At 44.8% G+C, this 20,537-nt stretch overlaps 1 long non-coding RNA gene across 1 annotated transcript in view; it reads left to right on the top strand.

Annotated features, from left to right (window-relative positions):
• LOC141987492 (uncharacterized) overlaps window positions 1–19,744 on the top strand; it is a 30,983-nt gene extending 11,239 nt beyond the window's left edge. Inside the window, exons 2-3 of the long non-coding RNA XR_012639552.1 lie at window positions 7,921–8,112; window positions 19,434–19,744. This is a non-coding gene — a long non-coding RNA (uncharacterized LOC141987492). The remainder of the gene's footprint in view (window positions 1–7,920; window positions 8,113–19,433) is intronic.
• Window positions 19,745–20,537: the final 793 nt, after the last annotated feature.

The raw sequence follows: 20,537 nt of genomic DNA, 5'->3' as shown, positions 1-20,537 counted from the left end.
TAATTACTGGGGCATATGCCATGTAAATGTAATGTAGTAACATCCCCCTTTCTCCTATTCTAATAAGTGAATACACAAGTGAATTGGCCTATGGCTCTGATTTGAGCTGGCAACCTGCCATCACAGGCATAAACTGGTGAAAACAATGGACCTATGACAACTTACACTAGCCAAGGATGTGGACTCTATAGACTGGAATGGCAACTTGTCCTGAATAAGGAGGGCCCTACTGGATTTCAAGTGGGAAAGAAACATTGGTTGCATGGTTTTGGGGAGCTTTCGTGAGAAATCTGGCAGCCTTTGGGGACCTATTTATTGACCATACAAATCAGAGATTCTTCTTCTTCCTACCCCTAGAAGGGAACGGTGGATTTCCAGACCAGAGCGACACAATGCATATGTGGTCATTTCAGCATGCATTTTTTGGCTTGTGTTTTTCCTGTATGAGGGCTCTTTTCTTGCAGCATAGAATGAGCTGATATTGCTGTAAAAACATGTTCCTTATACCCACACATTACACAGTTAGTGCGAAGATACTTTGATCGTAAATAGTGGAATCCCCTAAACTGGCCTGGAAAGTTCATAATCTTGCAAGAGCTGGTGTGAAATTTAATTTGCGCGAAACTACCTGAGAGTGGGAAAGTGTGAAATGTGCTGAACTCAGCAGTTACTGTTGGTCTAATTTAGTATATATAGCCTTCTGAAAAACACATCCCTGTAAAATTAAATACATGTATCTGTGTGTCTATTTATAGTCAGATTCATCCCTGGCATAATTCCATTGATTCATCCTGGGTGTGAGTAAATCCCAACTCTGTGCAATACATTCCTGGTATAAATCATTCCTTGTGTAACTCCATTGATTCAGCCTGTGTCAATTCATGCCTGATGTAACTTCTTGTAACTCCAATGGATATAGGTCAGAAAGCGTCCCCTCCAAGGTAACTGGGGCACTTCATTAAAAATGCATTGGGCCAATTGGGCCAAACGTGAATTACACATTATACATTATATACTGCAGGGATGAAGGCCATATGGTGGATGGATGGATGGGAAGGTATATCCTATGCCTGTTGTTTGCAGAAATCATGATTTAAACAACAAAACTGCTTCTGAAAGAAAAGTATTTTAGGCATTGTAAAATGGGGAAAGATGGGCTAAAGCAGGTATTTCCACACTGTTGGGCCTGCTGTAGCAAAGATTCATCTCCCACATAAGACCTGGCTTGACATCCCCTACAAGGGTCTAGACCAGGGATCAGCAACCTTTGGCACACGGTCCATTAGGGAAATCCGCTGGCAGGCCGGGACGGTTTGTTTACTTGCAGTGTCCGCAGGTTCGGCTGATCGCAGCTCCCACTGGCTGCGGATCGCTGTTCCAGGCCAATGGGGGCTGCGGGAATCATAGAATCATAGAATATCAGGGTTGGAAGGGACCTCAGGAGGTCATCTAGTCCAACCCCCTGCTCAAAGCAGGACCAATCCCCAATTAAATCATCCCAGCCAGGGCTTTGTCAAGCCTGACCTTAAAAACTTCTAAGGAAGGAGATTCTACCACCTCCCTAGGTAACGCATTCCAGTGTTTCACCACCCTCCTAGTGAAAAAGTTTTTCCTAATATCCAACCTAAATCTCCCCCACTGCAACTTGAGACCATTACTCCTTGTTCTGTCATCTGCTACCACTGAGAACAGTCTAGAGCCATCCTCTTTGGAAACCCCTTTCAGGTAGTTGAAAGCAGCTATCAAATCCCCCCTCATTCTTCTCTTCCGTAGACTAAACATCCCCAGTTCCCTCAGCCTCTCCTCATAAGTCATGTGTTCCAGTCCCCTAATCTTTTTTGTTGCCCTCCACTGTACTCTTTTCAATTTTTCCACATCCTTCTTGTAGTGTGGGGCCCAAAACTGGACACAGTACTCCAGATGAGGCCTCACCAATGTCGAATAGAGGGGAACGATCACGTCCCTCGATCTGCTGGCAATGCCCCTACTTATACAGGCCAAAATGCCATTGGCCTTCTTGGCAACAAGGGCACACTGTTGACTCATATCCAGCTTCTCGTCCACTGTAACCCCTAGGTCCTTTTCTGCAGAACTGCTGCCTAGCCATTTGGTCCCTAGTCTGTAGCGGTGCATGGGATTCTTCCGTCCTAAGTGCAGGACTCTGCACTTGTCCTTGTTGAACCTCATCAGATTTCTTTTGGCCCAATCCTCCAATTTGTCTAGGTCCCTCTGTATCCTATCCCTACCCTCCAGCGTATCTACCTCTCCTCCCAGTTTAGGGAAGCGGCGGCCGGCACATCCCTGGGCATGGGCCGCTTCCCACAGCCCCCATTAGCCTGGAATGGCGAACCGCGGCCAGTGGGAGCTGCGATCAGCCGAACCTGCGGACGTTGCAGGTAAACAAACTGTCCCGGCTTGCCAGCGGATTTCCTTGATGGGCTGTGTGCCAAAGGTTGCCGATCCCTGGTCTAGACTGAGCTGCCACTAGACCAGTGTGGTTGGCCCTAGAAGATCACTACAGCTGAGGATAGTTGGGCCTCGTTTGCCACTTTACATGGTTGTTGCACTGTGTTTTGGGCTCCAGGCCCTGAACTCAGGTTGTGATTAAACTTCTCCGCCTTACTTCCTGAGTTCCCCCCTCCATGGGCTTTGTCTAGTTTGCAGGCTCTCATAAGTTACAATCTGCCTTGGGGCCTTCCAGGAGGAGAGATGGCCCCTGCTGTGTAGGGGAGGTTGCCCATCTAACCAGTATCCATTAATGAAACCAGCCTGCTGCTGGTCTGATCTGTCATGGCTGTTAACTGGGGCTCGGCACAGCTCCACTCTTGCCTACATCCCTGCTCTGATTTTACCCCACACCCCTTTAAACGCCCCATGCTCTCCACAGCCCTTTGCCTCACTACAACTTCCCTCCCCTTCTCTCACCATCAGTTTTGTCCTTTCCTTCAGGATGCCCCCTGCACTTGAATAACTTCCCACAAATGCCCCTCCAAGGAATCTGCAAGCCCCTCATGAAAATCTTCTCAAAGCCTTGAAGCTAGAGTGGGCTCAAACCCAGTCCACAGGTCTGAACAGCCCTTAACCTTCCCTGGGAGGAGCGAGTCTCAACTGGAGCTGCAAATGGCCCCTACGCTTAATCACGGGCTGAACCAAAACCCTGGATCTGAACAACCCAAGATAGAATCATAAGACTGGAAGGGACCTCCAGAGGTCATCTAGTTCAGTCCCCTGCACTCATGGCAGACTAAGTATTATCTAGGCCATCCCTGACAGGTGGATCCAGACCTGTATTTTGCAGCTTGAGTGCACCCCTAATGAAGAACCTGATCCTGTGAGGTCCAGACTGGCTCCTTAGAGGTGCAGAGCACCCTTTCTGCTCACTGGAATCCTCAGCTCATAGGATCAGGCCAACTTTTAAAACTTGGGAGCCTGAAGTCAGGCACTCAAATGCCGGGGGCCTGATTTTCAGAGGTGCGAAACACCTGCAGCTTCTGGTGAAGCCGATGGGAGCTGGGAAGGCTCTTGCTCGGGGTGCCCTGCACCTGGAATATCGGCCCCTAACCATGAGGTGAAAGTGATGTCACGCAGTATTGATCGTTGTTGTGTGGTGAGCAGTGGGGTTGGATTGAGGAGTGCTTGATTTATCAAAGATCTGATCGGATTGAAAAAATGCTCCACATGCTTTTAATGGAGTGATTTGTCTCTCAACTGGCACAACCCTTCCCCAGCGCTGCCTGTTCCACTCAACACTGTCAGCCCATTCCATGGACCAATGCAAGGTTTGGAGGAGATGCAATGGCAGACCCTATTCTCCGCTCACTTTGAAGTGCTGTGTCCCCTGGGGTTGCACGAAAAGCAGCAGTCTCTGCAATGAGACTGCTTGAGCACCTCCCTGCATAAGGACCTGTCAGGCTACAGACAGGCTTAGTTTGTAAGTCGGTGGCATAGGAGGAAACCCAGAATCTTAAGAATGCTGGGTCACTGCTGTAGCGTGCATGGGTTAAATACACCCCAAGTGAGGTTGGGAATTGCTGGGTCCCCTGCATCCGTTCACCAGCCACTTTCACACGCATTACATTGCTGCATCCAGTCTGCTCTGGTCCGAGCTGTCTGCAGTAAAGTCAACATTCCCAGACACTCTGGTGGGAGTGTCTGTGCTTAGCTGCGTGAAAGGGATTTGACTTTTCAGCCCCTGTCCTGGGAATCTCTGGCTATTTAGGTGCATAAGTGCCTGCTTCTTATTTACTCTAAGACCACTTTATCCCTGTCTGGCAGTATAAAGGGGGCTTAAAGTGGGTGTATGCTTCTTGTCACGGTTGCCGGATCACTGCACTCAGTGGCGCCCGGTCACTGGCAGAGCATTCGCGCTCAAGCAGGTGGCATTGCAGGAGGTGCTTCATATTTTGAGGCTCTCTGCCGCAGTCACAGGTATTGGGGCCAGTGATGTAGCCCCACTTGATCATCACATCTCTAAACCAGGCAACTCCACGGTGGAGTTGACTGAGGCAGTGTCACACTGTCCCAGGCTGATCTGCACCGGGCGACAGGGGCTCGACTGATTGGAGCCAGAGTCCAGAGGCTATAGGATTGTTCTCTACTCATTTGCCATAACTGATCTCTTGTCTGTTTGGGTGACAACGTGAGGGGTTTAATGGTGGCAAGAAATCTTGGCTGAGATGTCAGTGGTGTTAGATCAGGGGGGGGGCAAACTACGGCCCACAGGCCACAGCCAGCCCGCAGGTCCCTTCCCTCTGGCCCCCGAGCTCCTGCCAGGGAGTGGGGGCAGGACAGGCTTGCAGAGGCGCCAGCCCAACTCCCCGGCAGCGTGGTGAGCGGGGCAGAGCCTAGCCCCTGGCCCCTCCCCTTCTGCTCCCCTCCCTCCCTGCCTCCCTCGCAGTCACAGTTTGCTGGGGGGCACCTGGGCAGCATGGCTGCCTCTCCAGCCGGGTGGCACGGCTGTAGCACAGCCAGACCTCGTGCTCCAGGGCGGCGTGGTCAGGAGGAGTTCCGGGGCGGGGGGTGGGAGGCGAGGAGCAGGGGAGGGTTTCAGAGGGGTGGTTGAGGGGCCTGGGTCCTGCTGCCGGGGCCAGGGGCAGAGTAAACCAGGTCCCCCCTCCACCTCCAGCATGCTTGGCCCCTGTCCACAGCAGCCAAGCCCAGACAGGGAGCGAGCCCTGCCCGACTGCCAGGGAGAGCAGCCAAACGAGCAGGGCAAACACACAGAGAAAGGACTGAGGCCCCCCTTTCCCCCACCCCACAGGTAACGTGGGGCAGGGAGAGCAGGGAGGGTTGGATAGGGGACGGAGGGGCCCCAGGGGGGCAGTCAGGGGGTGGGGAGCAGGGGAGATTGGATAGGGGATGGGCGTCCCAGGGGGACGGTCAGGTGGCAGAGGGCAGGAGTGTTTGGATAGGATACAGGAGTCCTGGGGGGTAGTGAGGGGTGGGGAGCAGGGGGGGTTGGATGGGGGTGGGAGTTCCGGGGGGCCAGAATGGGGCCAGGGGCCAGGCCACGCCTCGCTGTTTGGGGAGGCATAGCCTCCCCCAGCCTTCCCTTCCTGGCCCTCCATACAATTTCTGTACCCGATGTGGCCCTAGGGCCAAAAAGTTTACCCACCCCTGTGTTAGATCATATAGCGGATGTCTTGGATCTGTGCATTGGCCTGTGTGTTCAGTTCTACTAGCAACTTCCAGCTTATCTTTACACGGGCGGGGGGCATAAAGGGGCTTAATTGTAAATGAGAATCAGAACGTCTATTTATTAATGAATTGCAGTGTAATAATACGTCATGATTTTATGTACTTTTAAAATGTGAATTAACTCCTCCATCTCTATGTGATCCTGAATAAGAACAGCTAAAAATAATACCACACAACCAGGGCAAAGGGAATACTCCCTGCCCACCACCTTCTAGTAGATTGCAGAGGGCAATAATGATTGTAAATAGTTAATGGCGGCTGACTTGTGAATTGGGTTGGCAAGATTTCACATGGCCATAAACCTGCTTCTCAGAAGTTGACATGAACCATGCAGGGCATTGCATTTCCTTCTATCTTCCCCATTGTTTAGTCTGTGTTTGAATACGGTTGTTTGATATTTACATTTGTTTCAGGTTGGGGCTGATATTTTCCCCCCTGCTCAGATTAAATCATAGCTTTGAAACTCATGGAGCTGTTCCTGTTTATTTTAAAACTGAAAAAAAAAACATATTCTTCTAGGCTGTACTATGGATGAATCAACATTGAAATATAAAACATGAAAGGCCAGAACCTTGCCAGATGTAACTTGGCACAGCTCTGCTGACTTTAACAGAGTTTGGGATATATCCTCAGCTGGTATAAATCAGATAGCTCCATTGATTGGAGCTGTTCTGATTTATGCCATCTGGGAAGCTAGCCCAATTTTGTTAACTGGAGAATGCTCAGCCCTACTGCTGTCCATGAGGCACAAGGGACTATGCCGGTTTACAGTATAAAGTGCTCGTTTGGCTAAATTTACCTTTTCCTATTTTATAATTGGAAGCGTATCCCCCATGGCATTGGATACAATAAATAAGAGAAGACAGATGCACTGTTAGTTTTAATAATTTAATTTGCATGCACAAATCTGGAATCAGAGCTCAGTCATCTGAGGACAAAGGGAAGAACTGGGGGCAAAATGAGTTTGTGGTTGCACATAAAGCCTGTAATGCAGAGGATTGCCTTACATAACAGAAAGGATCTACACAAACGGGGAAAAATGCCATGCACGTACAAGCCATATTTAGCCACTGCTGCAAAGACAGCTGATAAAAACATAGATGATGTTTCACTGCCCAGTATGTTAAGGCATTTTTGGATTGGAACATTTAATTTACTCAGGCTTTTTCACTGGATACTTTATTAGCTTTTAAATAAAATACATAAAATTTGGCAACTATAATTTCCCCATATAGTAATATGAATAAAGCAGTGTAATTCCTAATGTATTTCCCTAAATCTGAAGTAAAATTAGAAAGACACTGTCAATTTTAAAAAGCATGTCTGTCTGAATTCTTTTTTTTTTTGCCTGTTTATATTACAAGAAATGCACACGATTGTTGTAATTAATGGAGATTAGAGGAAAAAAACTCTTGCGTTTTGCAATTTGCTTCTTTTGTGCATTTGGCAGCACTTTTATATACAGTCTGTTTCCTTGAACAGCCAGTTAGTTAAGCACAGGTGTAATCTTTGCATGATATGGGCCTTATCCAGCTTCCCATTTGTGTCAGCATTTTGCAGCTCTATGAGTAATAATAACACCTGGCTCTTATCTAGCACGTTTCATCAGGAGATCTCAAAGCACTTTACAAACAAGGGCAGTATCATTATCCTCATTTACAGAGGGGGAAACTGAGGCACAGAGATATTACGTGACTTGCCCAAGGTCACCCAGCAGGCTAGTGACAGAGATGGGTACTTGAAACCCGGTCTCCTGAGTCCTAACCCAGTGTACTATCTGGTAGGCAATAGCATTTCTTAATGAGGATGGGATTTTTAAAGGAGCCATGGGAGCTAGGTACCCAACTCCTACTGATTTAGTCGGACACCTAACTCTTTGAGGCTCCTTTCGAAATTTCAGCCTAAATATCTGAATTTACTTTGGGGCAAAATAAATGTGTTTGCTGAGGGTGAAATATTTAAAAGCATCTTGGAGCTAAAGTCCCATTGAAAGTCCAAGGGACTTGTGCTCCTAAGTCATAGAGGGCTCTTTTGAAAAATCTCACCCTGGAACCTGAAATCAGGTAACGTTACAGACATTCTAGAAGTTTTTATCAGAAATATACAGTAATCTTTCCATTATGTGAGGAATTTCAAGTTTATTTAAACAAACATTGTTATGTATTACCCTATACACGAGTAACAGCACATGTATTTGTCAGTTTATATGTTTTTTTTTTTCAGACTAAGGAAAACAACGAGAGAGCACACAGTGGTCACTCTGAAAGATTCTACATTGGAGCTGGGACACACAATGGCAGCAGACAGAGATACTCCTCAACAGTTTCACTGAGAGCTCATGTTCAGCTGATTATCCTCCACGACCCTCAAATCTTTTTCAGTGTCACTGCTTCCTAGGATAGAGTCCCTCATCCTGTAAGTCTGGCCGACATTCTTTGTTCCTAGATGAATATTTTTACATTTAGCCATATTTAAAATGCATATTGTTTGCTTGTGCCCAGCTTACCAAATGGTCCAGATTGCTCTGTATTGGTGACTGTCCTCTTCATTATTGACTACTCCCCCCAATTTTTGTGTGATCTGCAAACTTTTTGTGTGATCTGCAAACTTTATCAGTGATGATTTTATATTTTCTTCCAGGTCATTAATTAAAATGTAAAAAAGCACAGGGCCAAGAACCTGTTGCACCCCACTAGAAACACACCCATTCAATGATGACTCCATATTGACATTACATTTTGAGCCCTATCAGTTAGCCACCTTTTAATCCACTGAATGTGTGCCATGTTAATTTTATATCTTTCTAATTTTTTAATCAAAATATCATATGGTACTAAGTCAAATGCCTTACACAAGTGTAAGTATATTACATCAGCCCTATTACCTTTATCAACCAAACTTGTAAGCTCATAAAAATATAATAAGTTAGTTTGACAGGATTTATTTTCCATAAACGAATGTTGATGGGCATTAATTATATTCCCTTCTTTTAATTCTTTATTAATCAAGACCCGTATCCTCCACTCCATTATCTTGCCCAGGATTAATGTCAGACTGACAGGCCTATAATTATCTGGGCTGTCCCATTTGTCCTTTTAAAATATTGGCACAACTTTAGCTTTCTTTGAGTCTTCTGGAACTTCCCCGGTGTTTCAAGACTTCTTAAAACTCAACAGAAATGGTCCAGTGATCTCCTCAGCCAGCTCTTTTAGAACTGTTGGATATAAGTTATCTGAATCTGATTATATTAAAATGGCTAATTTTAGAAGCTGCTGTTTAACATCTTCCTGAGATACTAGTGGAATGGAAAGAGTGTTATCATATGTTATGACTACATCATCTGTTTTTTCCCCCAAATACAGAACAGAAATACTTATGGAACACTTCTGCCTTTGATAAGTCTATCATTTCCATCTAGTAATGGACCAGTGCCATTGTTAGGATTCTTTTTATTCCTAATACACTTCAAAAATGCTTGTTTAATGTCCTTAACTCTTCTGGCCATAGTGTTCTCCTTGTGTTCCTTTGGCTCCCTTATCAATTTTCTACAGTGCCTATTATCTGATATCAGTAATCTGGACTTTATTTTGTTTGCACATTATAAATGTGATCAAAGTCATGATCACTTGTACTTAAGGCACTTGTTATTAATGTCCAGAGTGTTTTACTGTTAATGCACTTGGCAACTCCTTTAACTTGCTACTCCTATGTTTTAAAGAAATCTTTAAGTGTATGTGAGTTTTCTCACAGTCTACTTGTTTGCTGCTTATGATAAATAATGCTACATTCAGTCAGAAGGAATTTATAGTAGATTGCATAGAGAGACTGGCTCTCCAGGCAACCTGACATGCTATACCCTCATTAGACTGTCTCAAGCAGTGGTTTAACAGAGAACAAGTCAAATTAAAGGGCAACTGTCATCCACTTATGTCCAAAAATTTACCCTTGTCATTAGAGCTGAGCAATACTGAATTTTTCAGTTTAGTGGCCATTGAGAAAATTAAAAAAAAAGAAAAAGTTTCAAATTGAAACTGAATTTTTTTCATTTTTTCTTACCATGCCCTAGTCCAGCATGCTGTCCACTAGGTCACATTGCCTCCTCTGTGTGAACAGGAACTCACTTTCTGTCAGTAATTGCCAGAGAGGAAAAAGGGTGACATTTGCTTACTAAATTGTTCATTGGGAATTGTTTGCCCAGCACCAGCCATAACAGATTGAGTACTTTTCACACGAGGGGCTTCTTTCTTATAGGGTGAAATCCAACCTCAGGCCAAGCCTGTACAGCGCCACTTTCTCCTAAACCCTCAGGGAGACTTAAGTGGCGCATGGACTTTGTGCTGCGTCCCTGCACAGGGGTGAATTTAGAGCTGGTGAAAGCTGCCTGATTGACTGAGCCTCTGAGGGGAAGGGGCTATCTCATGCCTTATGCCTGTCTAGTCCTGAGTCAAGCAAACATGTGAATTGTAAAGGCAGTTTTGTGGTTGGGACTCCTGTCTACTTAGAAACCAGCCTAAGACCCACACAAGATAGCCATCATGTAGTAAGAACATACAGTCACTATCCACCTGGGCTAACTTCAAACTACCTATCCCAGTACCAGTAACCAAACTACCTACCCCATTTCTAAGCTCCTAATCCATCCATTTTGATTGAGGCCAGTTTTGTAAACTGATTTAGCTTCCCCCTACCACTCCCAGATCTATATACTACACAAGCAATAAACGGTGTCTTATTTTATTACTCAGTTAATCCAAAGAATGTGGTAAGAGCTGTCATTCAGTAGAAGGGATTTAATGATTGGAAGATTTATAGCTTCAGCTGAGTTTTGTGCTGGTATTTGTCTAGTAATTTTCCCAAGGAAATAAAAAACCAGCTGGAACAAGGAAGCTACGGAGAGGAGCGGGACCAGAGTACAAAGGGCCTTGTTACTTCTCATAAAGATGCCCATTGAACCTTCTTATGCCAAGAGCTGGTTGAGTATTGTGCAGCACATACCTGCTGGAAAATGATAATCAGTGTAAATAGAAATTATTGCCAGGAGAGGGTCAGTTACAACAAATTTCACAAAAAATGTTAAAAAAATATTTTTAAATAGTTGAAATGTCCCATCCCGGCATTTTCAAAATGAAGAATTCTGGTTTCCCTGTTGGAAATGACTTTTTGTTTCAAAACTTGAACTAATTCTAGTGAAAAAATTAAAAAAAAGAAAAAAAAAAGAAAAAAGAAATGTTGAAATCAAAAAGGAAGGTTTCAGAATTGTTGAAATTTACCATGGAGGGCCTATGATGGGGAATGGAAGGGGGACTACAATAGAGGGCCATCCTGAAATTCCTCTCCAACGCACAGATTCTAATGTGCAAGGCTGTGTGTGACCCACTGCCCAATTCAAAATGGCTGCCAAGTTACTTTGTAGAATCATGGAACTATGCCATACCTTGAGCATGAAAGGTGCTGTGTAATGACCAGCACTGTCCTTCTGCATGTAATGATCATGCTCACGTGAGAATCATGCTTCAGAATTTACAAGGAACTTCTCACACCAACAAAAATACCAGCATACCGCTTTAAATTGGCCCACCATGCAATACAACATTTACCCTTTTTCTGATAACCCTCTATGACATACTTGGCTATAATTCTGACTGGTGGAGGGCTGTGTCACCCCTGCCCTGCAACTTTGGGTGCCTTACAATGCCTTGCTGAAGTAGCTGCCACCTGGGCTGCTCACAGCCTTCCAGCATGCAAGCCACACCCTGAGTGTCTGTGTGTAACTGCACCCTGCCAGTTATAGCCTGGTTCTCATCAGCCTTGGTTATACTGCAGGGTGACCGCAAAACACCTCCAGCCCTGGATTTCCCTCCAGAAATGTATATCCTGTACTGCCCAGCCCTCTCCTGGACAATACAAATATTTTAAATCCATTATTCATTTAAGGGAATAATATACCACCTTATTATTTTAAATAGAGTTACCAAAACTCTTCATCTTAAACACACTGGATTAGATAAAACAATAAAACAAGTTTATTAATGACAAAGAGATAGATTTTAAGTGAGTACAAGTAATGAGGCATAAAAATCAGGAATGGTTACAAGAAAAATAAAGATCAAATGCTCACTAGTGCCTAATTTAACAAACTATATTAGAGTCAAGTACATTTTCTCGTCACATGCTTCCAGTAAGGTTACTGACCAAACTCATCAGGTCAGGACCCCTCCCCCCAAAGTCCGACGGCTGCTTTCCTTTGTCTTCTTAAGTGCGATGGCAGAGAGAGACAGGGAGAGAGATATACACCCCTGCTTTTTATAGTTTCAGTCCCCCTCTTGAAAAACATTTCTGGTTGAGAACCAGGAGACAAAGTGTCTATGTGGAATGATGTTCCCTGCTGTTTTCCCCACCTGTTGGAGCTTCCTTTGTTTCCCCTTCCTGTCTGATGACTCTGTTTACTGCTTAAATGTAAATTAGTGCAAGCACACATTCCTTTGTATAGGACAGACCTGTTTACCAACTTCTGCCTGGGTGGGGTTTGGACCATGTGTTAATAACATCATACAATCTTATAACTTCACATTACAGAGTGGCCACATACGTGTTATCAGGACAATACTGACCAGCAAATTACGAGTTTTCAAATGATACCTTCCAAGGCATACCATGTACAACGATTATTACAATAGTGTGTGGAAAGTGAATATGGGTGTGTATTCCATCACACCCTCCTAAGTCGTTCTGCCTCAGACAAATGCCTTTCCATCAGAAGACTGTCACTTCACACTGACATGCTCTGTTATCCCAGAACCCCAACCATGCAGCCAACCCCCCCCCCCAAAATCCAACAACAAAAACCAAACAAACCATAAAACCCTACGCCAAGCAGTGTCTTGACCCCCCCAAAAGGATCAGTGCAAGGTACTCCATGAAGTCCACCAAAGATTTTGCTACTGCTTTTACATGGAAGGCGCTCAGATACTATGGTGATGGGCGGCCTTATAACACCCTAAGAGAGAGCAAGATTTACAGATAAGTCCAGAAGGGACCATTGTGATCAACTCGTCTGACCTCCTGCATCACACAGGCTATAGGACTTCCCTGAACTGCGGTCCATTTGAATGATTACAAAAAAAAATCCACTCAATTTAAAAATAGACAGTGATGGAGAATCCACCACAACCGTTGGAAAGTTATTCCAATGGCTAATAACCCTCACTGTTCAAAATGTTTGCCTTATTTCTAGCCTGCATAGATAAACTGGCACTGATACAAAAGCTTGTGGGAAAGCAGGAGCTGATAAGAAACCCCAGGGTCATTGGTGGCTATGGTGGTTAGTTCACACAGCTGTTCTGGACCTAGGTCAGTGCACGCTGCAGGCTGCTAAAGTTAAGCCTCCCCACCCTGGTGTGTGTCAGATTCTGCATGAGGTTTCTTTGATGCTGTGAATACCAATACCATTAAGAGTCTGATTTATTTACCTGCTCCCAAGATGTTCCCACGTTAGCTTGATGCAAATAATACGTGGTGTTTCCATCGCACTTTTCATTGGTCGGTCGCAAAGCACTTTAAACAAACAATGTGGGTAAGGATTATTATCTCCATTGAAAAGACTCAGGAACTGAGAGGTTAAGTGATCAGATCAAGGTGACAGAGCCAAGAATAAAACCCAGGTCTCCTGACTCCAAACCCCATGCTCAGTCCATTATATTAGATGTCTGACATTAGCAATGTTCCTGATAGCTGAGGCCTTGCTCCTAAGGTGCCACAGAACTAAACAAATCATTGAATATAATGAATAGATAACAAACCTGTATTAACTACACCCCTGAAATTCCCATTGATCTCCCCAGCGATGTGTGTTTTTTCCAAACTGCTACTGTTTGCCTTTTCCAAGCAAATGGATGGTTTGAAATTACTGTTATGATCCCTGAGGATTGTTCCTGGGAAGTTCGCTTCTTTCTTTGTGGGAGAGCTGTCTGCACTCATCAGCTAGCTCCTATGAGCATGTCTCCCCTGCAATAAAAGACCCATAGCACAGCTGCAGTCAGCTGACTTGGGCTTGTGGGGATCAGGCTGCGGGCTACAAATTACAGTGTAGATGTCCGGGCTCAGGCTGGAGCCAGGGCTCTGAAACCCTACAGGGGGAATAGGTCTCAGATCCTGGGCTCCAGCCTGGGTCAAAACATCTACCCTGCTATTTTTAACCCCGCAGCCTGAGCCCCATGAGCCTGAGTCAGCTGACCTGGGCTCTGCGACTTGGTGCCGTGGGTGTTTCACTGCAGTGTAGCTGTGTCAAGATTGCTAGCCATACAGACTTGGCACAAGGAGGCCTAGGAGAGGGTTGGTTGCAAGTGCTTTTGATTAAGTGACTCTGGACGCTCGTTTGCTTTACAAATACAGCCAGTCTCTCCATAGGCGCCGACTTCCCCTCTACTCGGGGGGGTGCTCGACCCCACCCCCAGCCTCCGCCCTGCCTCTTTCCACCCCTGTTCTGCCTCTGCCCTGCCTGTTTCCGCCCCCTCCCCCCGAGGGGACTGAGGGGATGAGACTGATATTCCCTCCCTCCTCTTTCCTCTCTGCCTGTCCCCTCCCATGCAGGCATATTATTTGGGTGTTTATGGATGCAAAGGGATGGAGGCTATTGGGTCAGAAATCTGGTGTAGACCTGATTTCGTAGCATTAATTCTATTGCAGTGCACATTACAGAGCTCACTTGAAAGTAAAGTATATGTGAAGAACTCATCCACCCGATTATAGTGACAAACCCTCCAAGAGAATATTCTGATACTCCCAAATCATAAATGTGAGGGCTGAAGAAATCAACAATAGACAAGGGCTTCAGCACAGAAGCTGCCCTTGAACTGTGTTTCTAAAATGTGCAGCGTTATGTAACAACGGGGAAAGGATGGAAAAATACCATCTGATGCAACTGCTTCACTCACTGGCTGTGACTCACTCAGAAGAGAGAGCTATCTGAAGGAAGATGTTTCTCAGGAAAAGCATAAATGGGATTCCAGAACAAGAGCCCATGGCATACGACTATTTGGAAGCCTGGCTTCTCATCTCTTCTTTGTAGGATTCCTGCCTGTTTCATCCCAGAAGAGTGTTATTTAGTACTTTCCATTTTCAGAACACTTTATAGAGTGTGGGTCAGATTCTGACAGTGCTTTGGCTCCAATCCTGCAAGCAGATGCATCCAGGCAAAGTCCCACTGGAGTCAGTGGGACCCCAGAAGGGGTATATTGGCACATCTGCTTGGAGAATGGGGTCTGAAAGTGGAGTAACTCTTCCAGATTTATGCTGATGTAACTACCATCAGAGTCTGGCCCAAATGCATCCTTGGTATAACTCCACTGACCTGAGATACACCAAGGACGATTTTAGTTTATTAACTAATTAACCCTCACAACAACCCCATGTTGTATATAAGTATTATTAATGCCATTTTACACATAGGAAAACTGAGACTCAAGTGATTGATGCAGTCCTAGGATGCATGAGGTAAGGTATTTCCAGCAGAGACAGGGAAATGTTAGAACTTTTATACAAGGCACTTGGTGAGACCTCATCTGGAATACTGAGATGAATTCAAACTGGAATAGGTGCAGAGAAGGGCTAGTAGGATGATCCGAGGAATGGAAAACCTACCTTAGGAGAGGTTTTAGAGTAGCAGCTGTGTTAGTCTGTATCCGCAAAAAGAAAAAGGAGTACTTGTGGCACCTTAGAGACTCACGAAAGTTTATGCTCAAATAAATTTGTTAGTCTCTAAGGTGCCACAAGTCCTCCTTTTCTTTTTACCTTAGGAGAGGAGACTCAAAGAGCTTGGCTTGTTTAGCCTAACCAAAAGAAGGCTGAGGGGAGATATGATTGCTCTCTATAAATACATCAGAGGGATAAATACCAGGGAGGGAGAGGAGTTATTTAAGTTAAAGGCCAATGCTGGCACAAGAACGAATGGCTATAAACTGGCCATCCACAAGTTTAGGCTTGAAATTAGGCAAAGGTTTTCTAAGCATCAGAGGCGTGAAATTCTATAACAGCCTTCCAAGGGAGCAGTGTGGGCAAAAAGCTTAACTGGCTTCAAGACTGAGCTTGATAAGTTTATGAATGGGATGGTATGATGAGACCGTCTACACTGGCATGTAGCTGATCTGTGACTGCTAGCAGCAAATATCTCCAATGGCCAGAGACGGGACACTGGATGCGGAGGGCTCTAAGTTACTGCAGAGAATTTTTTCCCAGGCGTCTGGCTCGTGGTTCTTGCCCCTATGCTCAGGGTCTAACTGATCACCATATTTGGGGTCAGAAAGGAGTTTCCCCCCAGGTCAGATTGGCAGGGACCCCAGGGGTTTTTCGCCTTCCTCTGCTGCATGGGGCACTTGCAGGTTTAAACTAGTATATATGGTAGCTTGAAGTCTTTAAATCATGATCTGAGGGCTTCAGTAACTCAGCCAGAGGTTAGGGGTCTATTACAGGAGTGGGTGGGTGAGGTTCTGTGGCCTGCAATGTGCAGGAGGTCAGACCAGATGACCATGATGGTCCCTTCTGACCTTAAAGTCTATGAGTCAATGACTTGCCCATCATCACACAGTGAGTCAATGGCAGAGACAGCACTAGGCACCACACAGAATCATAGAATCATAGAATATCAGGGTTGGAAGGGACCTCAGGAGGTCATCTAGTCCAACCCCCTGCTCAAAGCAGGACCAATCCCCAATTAAATCATCCCAGCCAGGGCTTTGTCAAGCCTGACCTTAAAAACTTCTAAGGAAGGAGATTCTACCACCTCCCTAGGTAACACATTCCAGTGTTTCACCACCCTCTTGGTGAAAAAGTTTTTCCTAATATCCAACCTAAACCTCCCCCACTGCAACCTGAGACCATTACTCCTTGTCCTGTCCTCTTCTACCACTGAGAATAGTCTGAACCATCCTCTCTGGAACCACCTCTCAGGTAGTTGAAAGTAGCTATCAAATCCCTCCTCATTCTTCTCTTCTGCAGACTAAACAATCCCAGTTCCCTCAGCCTCTCCTCATAAGTCATGTGTTCCAGACCCCTAATCATTTTTGTTGCCCTTCGCTGGACTCTCTCCAATTTATCCACATCCCTCTTGTAGTGTGGGGCCCAAAACTGGACACAGTACTCCAGATGAGGCCTCACCAATGTCGAATAGAGGGGAACGATCACGTCCCTCGATCTGCTTGCTATGCCCCTACTTATACATCCCAAAATGCCATTGGCCTTCTTGGCAACAAGGGCACACTGCTGACTCATATCCAGCTTCTCGTCCACTGTCACCCCTAGGTCCTTTTCCGCAGAACTGCTGCCTAGCCATTCGGTCCCTAGTCTGTAGCGGTGCATTGGGTTCTTCCGTCCTAAGTGCAGGACCCTGCACTTATCCTTATTGAACCTCATCAGATTTCTTTTGGCCCAATCCTCCAATTTGTCTAGGTCCCTCTGTATCCTATCCCTGCCCTCCAGCGTATCTACCACTCCTCCTAGTTTAGTATCTCTCAACATCTCTCAACTCCTATCCATAGGGCTACACTGTCCCCCTTTGACCCGAGTGGAGTGACTCTGGATTTACACAAGGGTAATTAGGAGCAGAATTTTACTTATGATCATGTGACTTTCCAACATCAGTCAGAAGTTTCTAGTTCCAAGGCCCATGATCAATCCCCCATTCCTTGCTGACAATCTGCATAAATACACCAGATTAACTATACCTGGTCTTATATAAGGGGACATGTATAATTAAGAAGTTGGTTCCTCTTTCAGTTCTGTGCTGTTTTGCCTGCAACCCAGCCACCAACTTGTCCCTAGTGACAGCCTTTGACCGAGTGCTGGTCCTCTTTATGTACAGGTTGTTTTGTTGTAGAATTTGTGCCACATTTGGTGGAAGAGACAGTGATAATAAAATTCAGGCCCTACAGTATTGTCTTGGTTTGTTGCTTGCTTATTAGACTCACAAAGGTGCAGTTCTCCGAGCCGTATGCAAGCACTTCTACAACAAGGGCTGCGTTGCTAGCTGCTGTCTTCACAGCTGCTTTGAGAAATGGTTTGTTTGGTGGTAACCCAATAAATCCAGTTTCCTCCTTTCCTGTTTGCCTGACTTTGAACAATGGCTGACAACAGGGTCATACTGAATAAGGACCACGGGGCTTGTAGTCCTTGAGGCTAAATACTGCGGGCGTGATCCAAAGTTACTCCATTGAGCCAGTCAGCCCTAGCAAACATGGGTACAGCTCCATTAACGTAAGGGAAGTTGCACCACTCACACCAGGACTGAATGTGGTTCACTGATCTCCCTGGAATTGTCCAGATTTACACAGGAGTAACTGAGAGCTTCGAATGCTTTGAAAAATTGAGATGGGAATAATATTGGCAACAATGTAAAACTCACTGAAAACAACTGTACTGTAGATAGAACTTGCAGTGGGGCATTCAACTTACTTAACCAGGAGAACATCATTTCTCTTCTGCAGTCCCCTGCCTCATTCACTATGCAACTTCCAGCTTCTGGAACAAATAAGGCAGGGGTCCTACAGACCACAATCTCCTTCACTACACAACCCCAGTTCATCTCCAGATCAGCTCTATCCTATGCACTGAATGACTCAGGGGTCCTGTGGAACAACAGTGTGTGATCATGTAATCAAAGACTGTATCATAATGCATACACATAAGGAGGACAAATTAAAGTGGCACGGGCAACCTTAATTCTGGCATTTCTTGGCTTTGGAGAGCTTGACTTTGCAGCAGGAAAGTTCATTCAGCACAGTTGGCTTGGCTAAAAAGAACATGCAAACACAGAAAGCTTGACACGTCCATCTTCATGTGAGCAAGGAGTAGCCTTACACACATGACCTTTAGATAATAAAGAATAATCGACTGCAATTAAAATGACATACTTGAAAAAATATTATGTACATGCAACTGTCTTGGTCAGAACACACCCCCAGACACGTGCTATATTTTCACGTCGCATTAGGTCATTTAAAGCGAGACAATAATGTTTGCAAAGGCAGCAGCGTCACACTTGCCATCGCACAGAACTGTAGCTTAATGTAGCAGTATATAGATATATATTTGTACAATTGTGTATATTCCTTCAATTAAGAGATGCAAACAATAATCACTGGCAAAGGAGGACATGACAGCAGAGGTAGATCATGCCTCCATATACATGTGGGCCTTCATTGTTGATGAGCTATAGCTGCATCAGCTGTTTCCTTTGGGTCTGTTAAATCCCATTTATTCGTGAGGTTGAATCGTCTACAGTAATGTAATTTTTCCTTGTAGGAAGGAGATTAAGATAGAACCTAATGATGAATCCATTTCTGAGGAATATTTGGTTTCAATATCTAGTGGTGGGAAAAATACTACAGATGTGGAATTTGGATTTGGTTTGTATGGGTGCTCAAAGGCTGACTTTTGCCTTGTGTGTTGATTTCAATGGGGAGAATTTGGCCCCCAAAGTTTGGATGCTGATCCAAAATTTATCCAAACGGCAGATGGGCCTGAACCAAATCAGTGGATGTGAGCACACAGTGGAATTTGGATCCAAACTTTGCAGCTGAAGCCCATCTCTGATCCCAACTCTTGGTCAGATCCTCCACTGTATGCCAGTCTGACTCCGCTGAAGCTAGTATAGTCAGCATAACACTCATGTTATAGAGTGAAAAATCAGGTCCTATACCCGACCTTCTTAAATCAGCACATTTTCTGCAATCTCTCCAATGCAGGGTTAGTTGTGATAGTCTACGACTTGCTGCAGTCTGTCAATCTAGAAAGAACAGGAGAGTATCTTTTTGGCAGGAGTTAAACTCTCCTGCTGCCAGTTCCAGCCAGAATTTGGAAGATTGGAAGCCAGAGAAAAGGAAAAATTATGAAGATTGAAAAAAGAAACAAGATAGGGCGCTCATGCTGCAAAATCCAGATAGTTTTTGACTCCAAAGTTTCACAGCTGTCTATGTGATGACCACCATCTGTGCCAACAGCAGGGATTGAACCAGGAAGCTCCAAAGATGAACATGTGAGTCTACAGGTCAGCTAAAGAGCTACCTACTAGAACGTAGAGAGGTAACAGAGCCATATCCTTTGCGGACTGGATGCAGAGGGGGATGTGTAACAGCAGCGGGTTACTTCTGCACCTTGGGTTTTGGTCAAGCCCATTTCTTTTAAAAAACTTGTTAACCAAATATAAGAAGTAGAGCTCATCAGAAAGTTTTTGTCCCTCGCAGTTTCCCCTTGGTAAATGCAGTTTTGGTGAAACTGATTTCTTTGTGCAAAATAGTATCAATTTTGATGGCATTTCATTTTGAGAAAAGTTGTAAAAAGAACATTTCAAAAATATCGTAACCTCCTATGTTGACATTTTCCGATCAAAATATTTTGATTTTTCGTTTTGAAATGTACTTTATTTTACATTAAAAAAAATGGAAATAAAATGGGTTGAAATTGAAATGAAAGCTGTCAATTGACCCCAAATAAGTTTTTTTTTCCTAGAATTTCATCTCATGAAACAATTCGAAATTTTGGCTTTTCACCCTGATTTCAAAATCTTGAAATTTTTCATGGGACAGAAAATCCATTTGCCAGTCAGGTCTAATAACAATCCCATTTAGCTCAATAGTGGGATTTGAATCTGGGACCTTCAGTACTAACTTGACCCTTTACCACTTTACCTAAAAGCCTAACTCCTCCAACTGACAGATGCAGTTGATTCACATACTCTTATACAGACCAGCCATAAGAGGAAGCACTCAATAAACACAGAGACTGAAATATGCGTCTTCCATTCTCCAGGTGGTTCCTTCAAGCCAACATTGAGTGCCTCAAAGATAACA

Source organism: Natator depressus, chromosome 1 (assembly GCF_965152275.1).
Source record: "Natator depressus isolate rNatDep1 chromosome 1, rNatDep2.hap1, whole genome shotgun sequence".
In the NCBI taxonomy this organism is placed as follows: domain Eukaryota; kingdom Metazoa; phylum Chordata; order Testudines; family Cheloniidae; genus Natator; species Natator depressus.
This window is presented reverse-complemented; position numbering and strand designations above follow the sequence as displayed.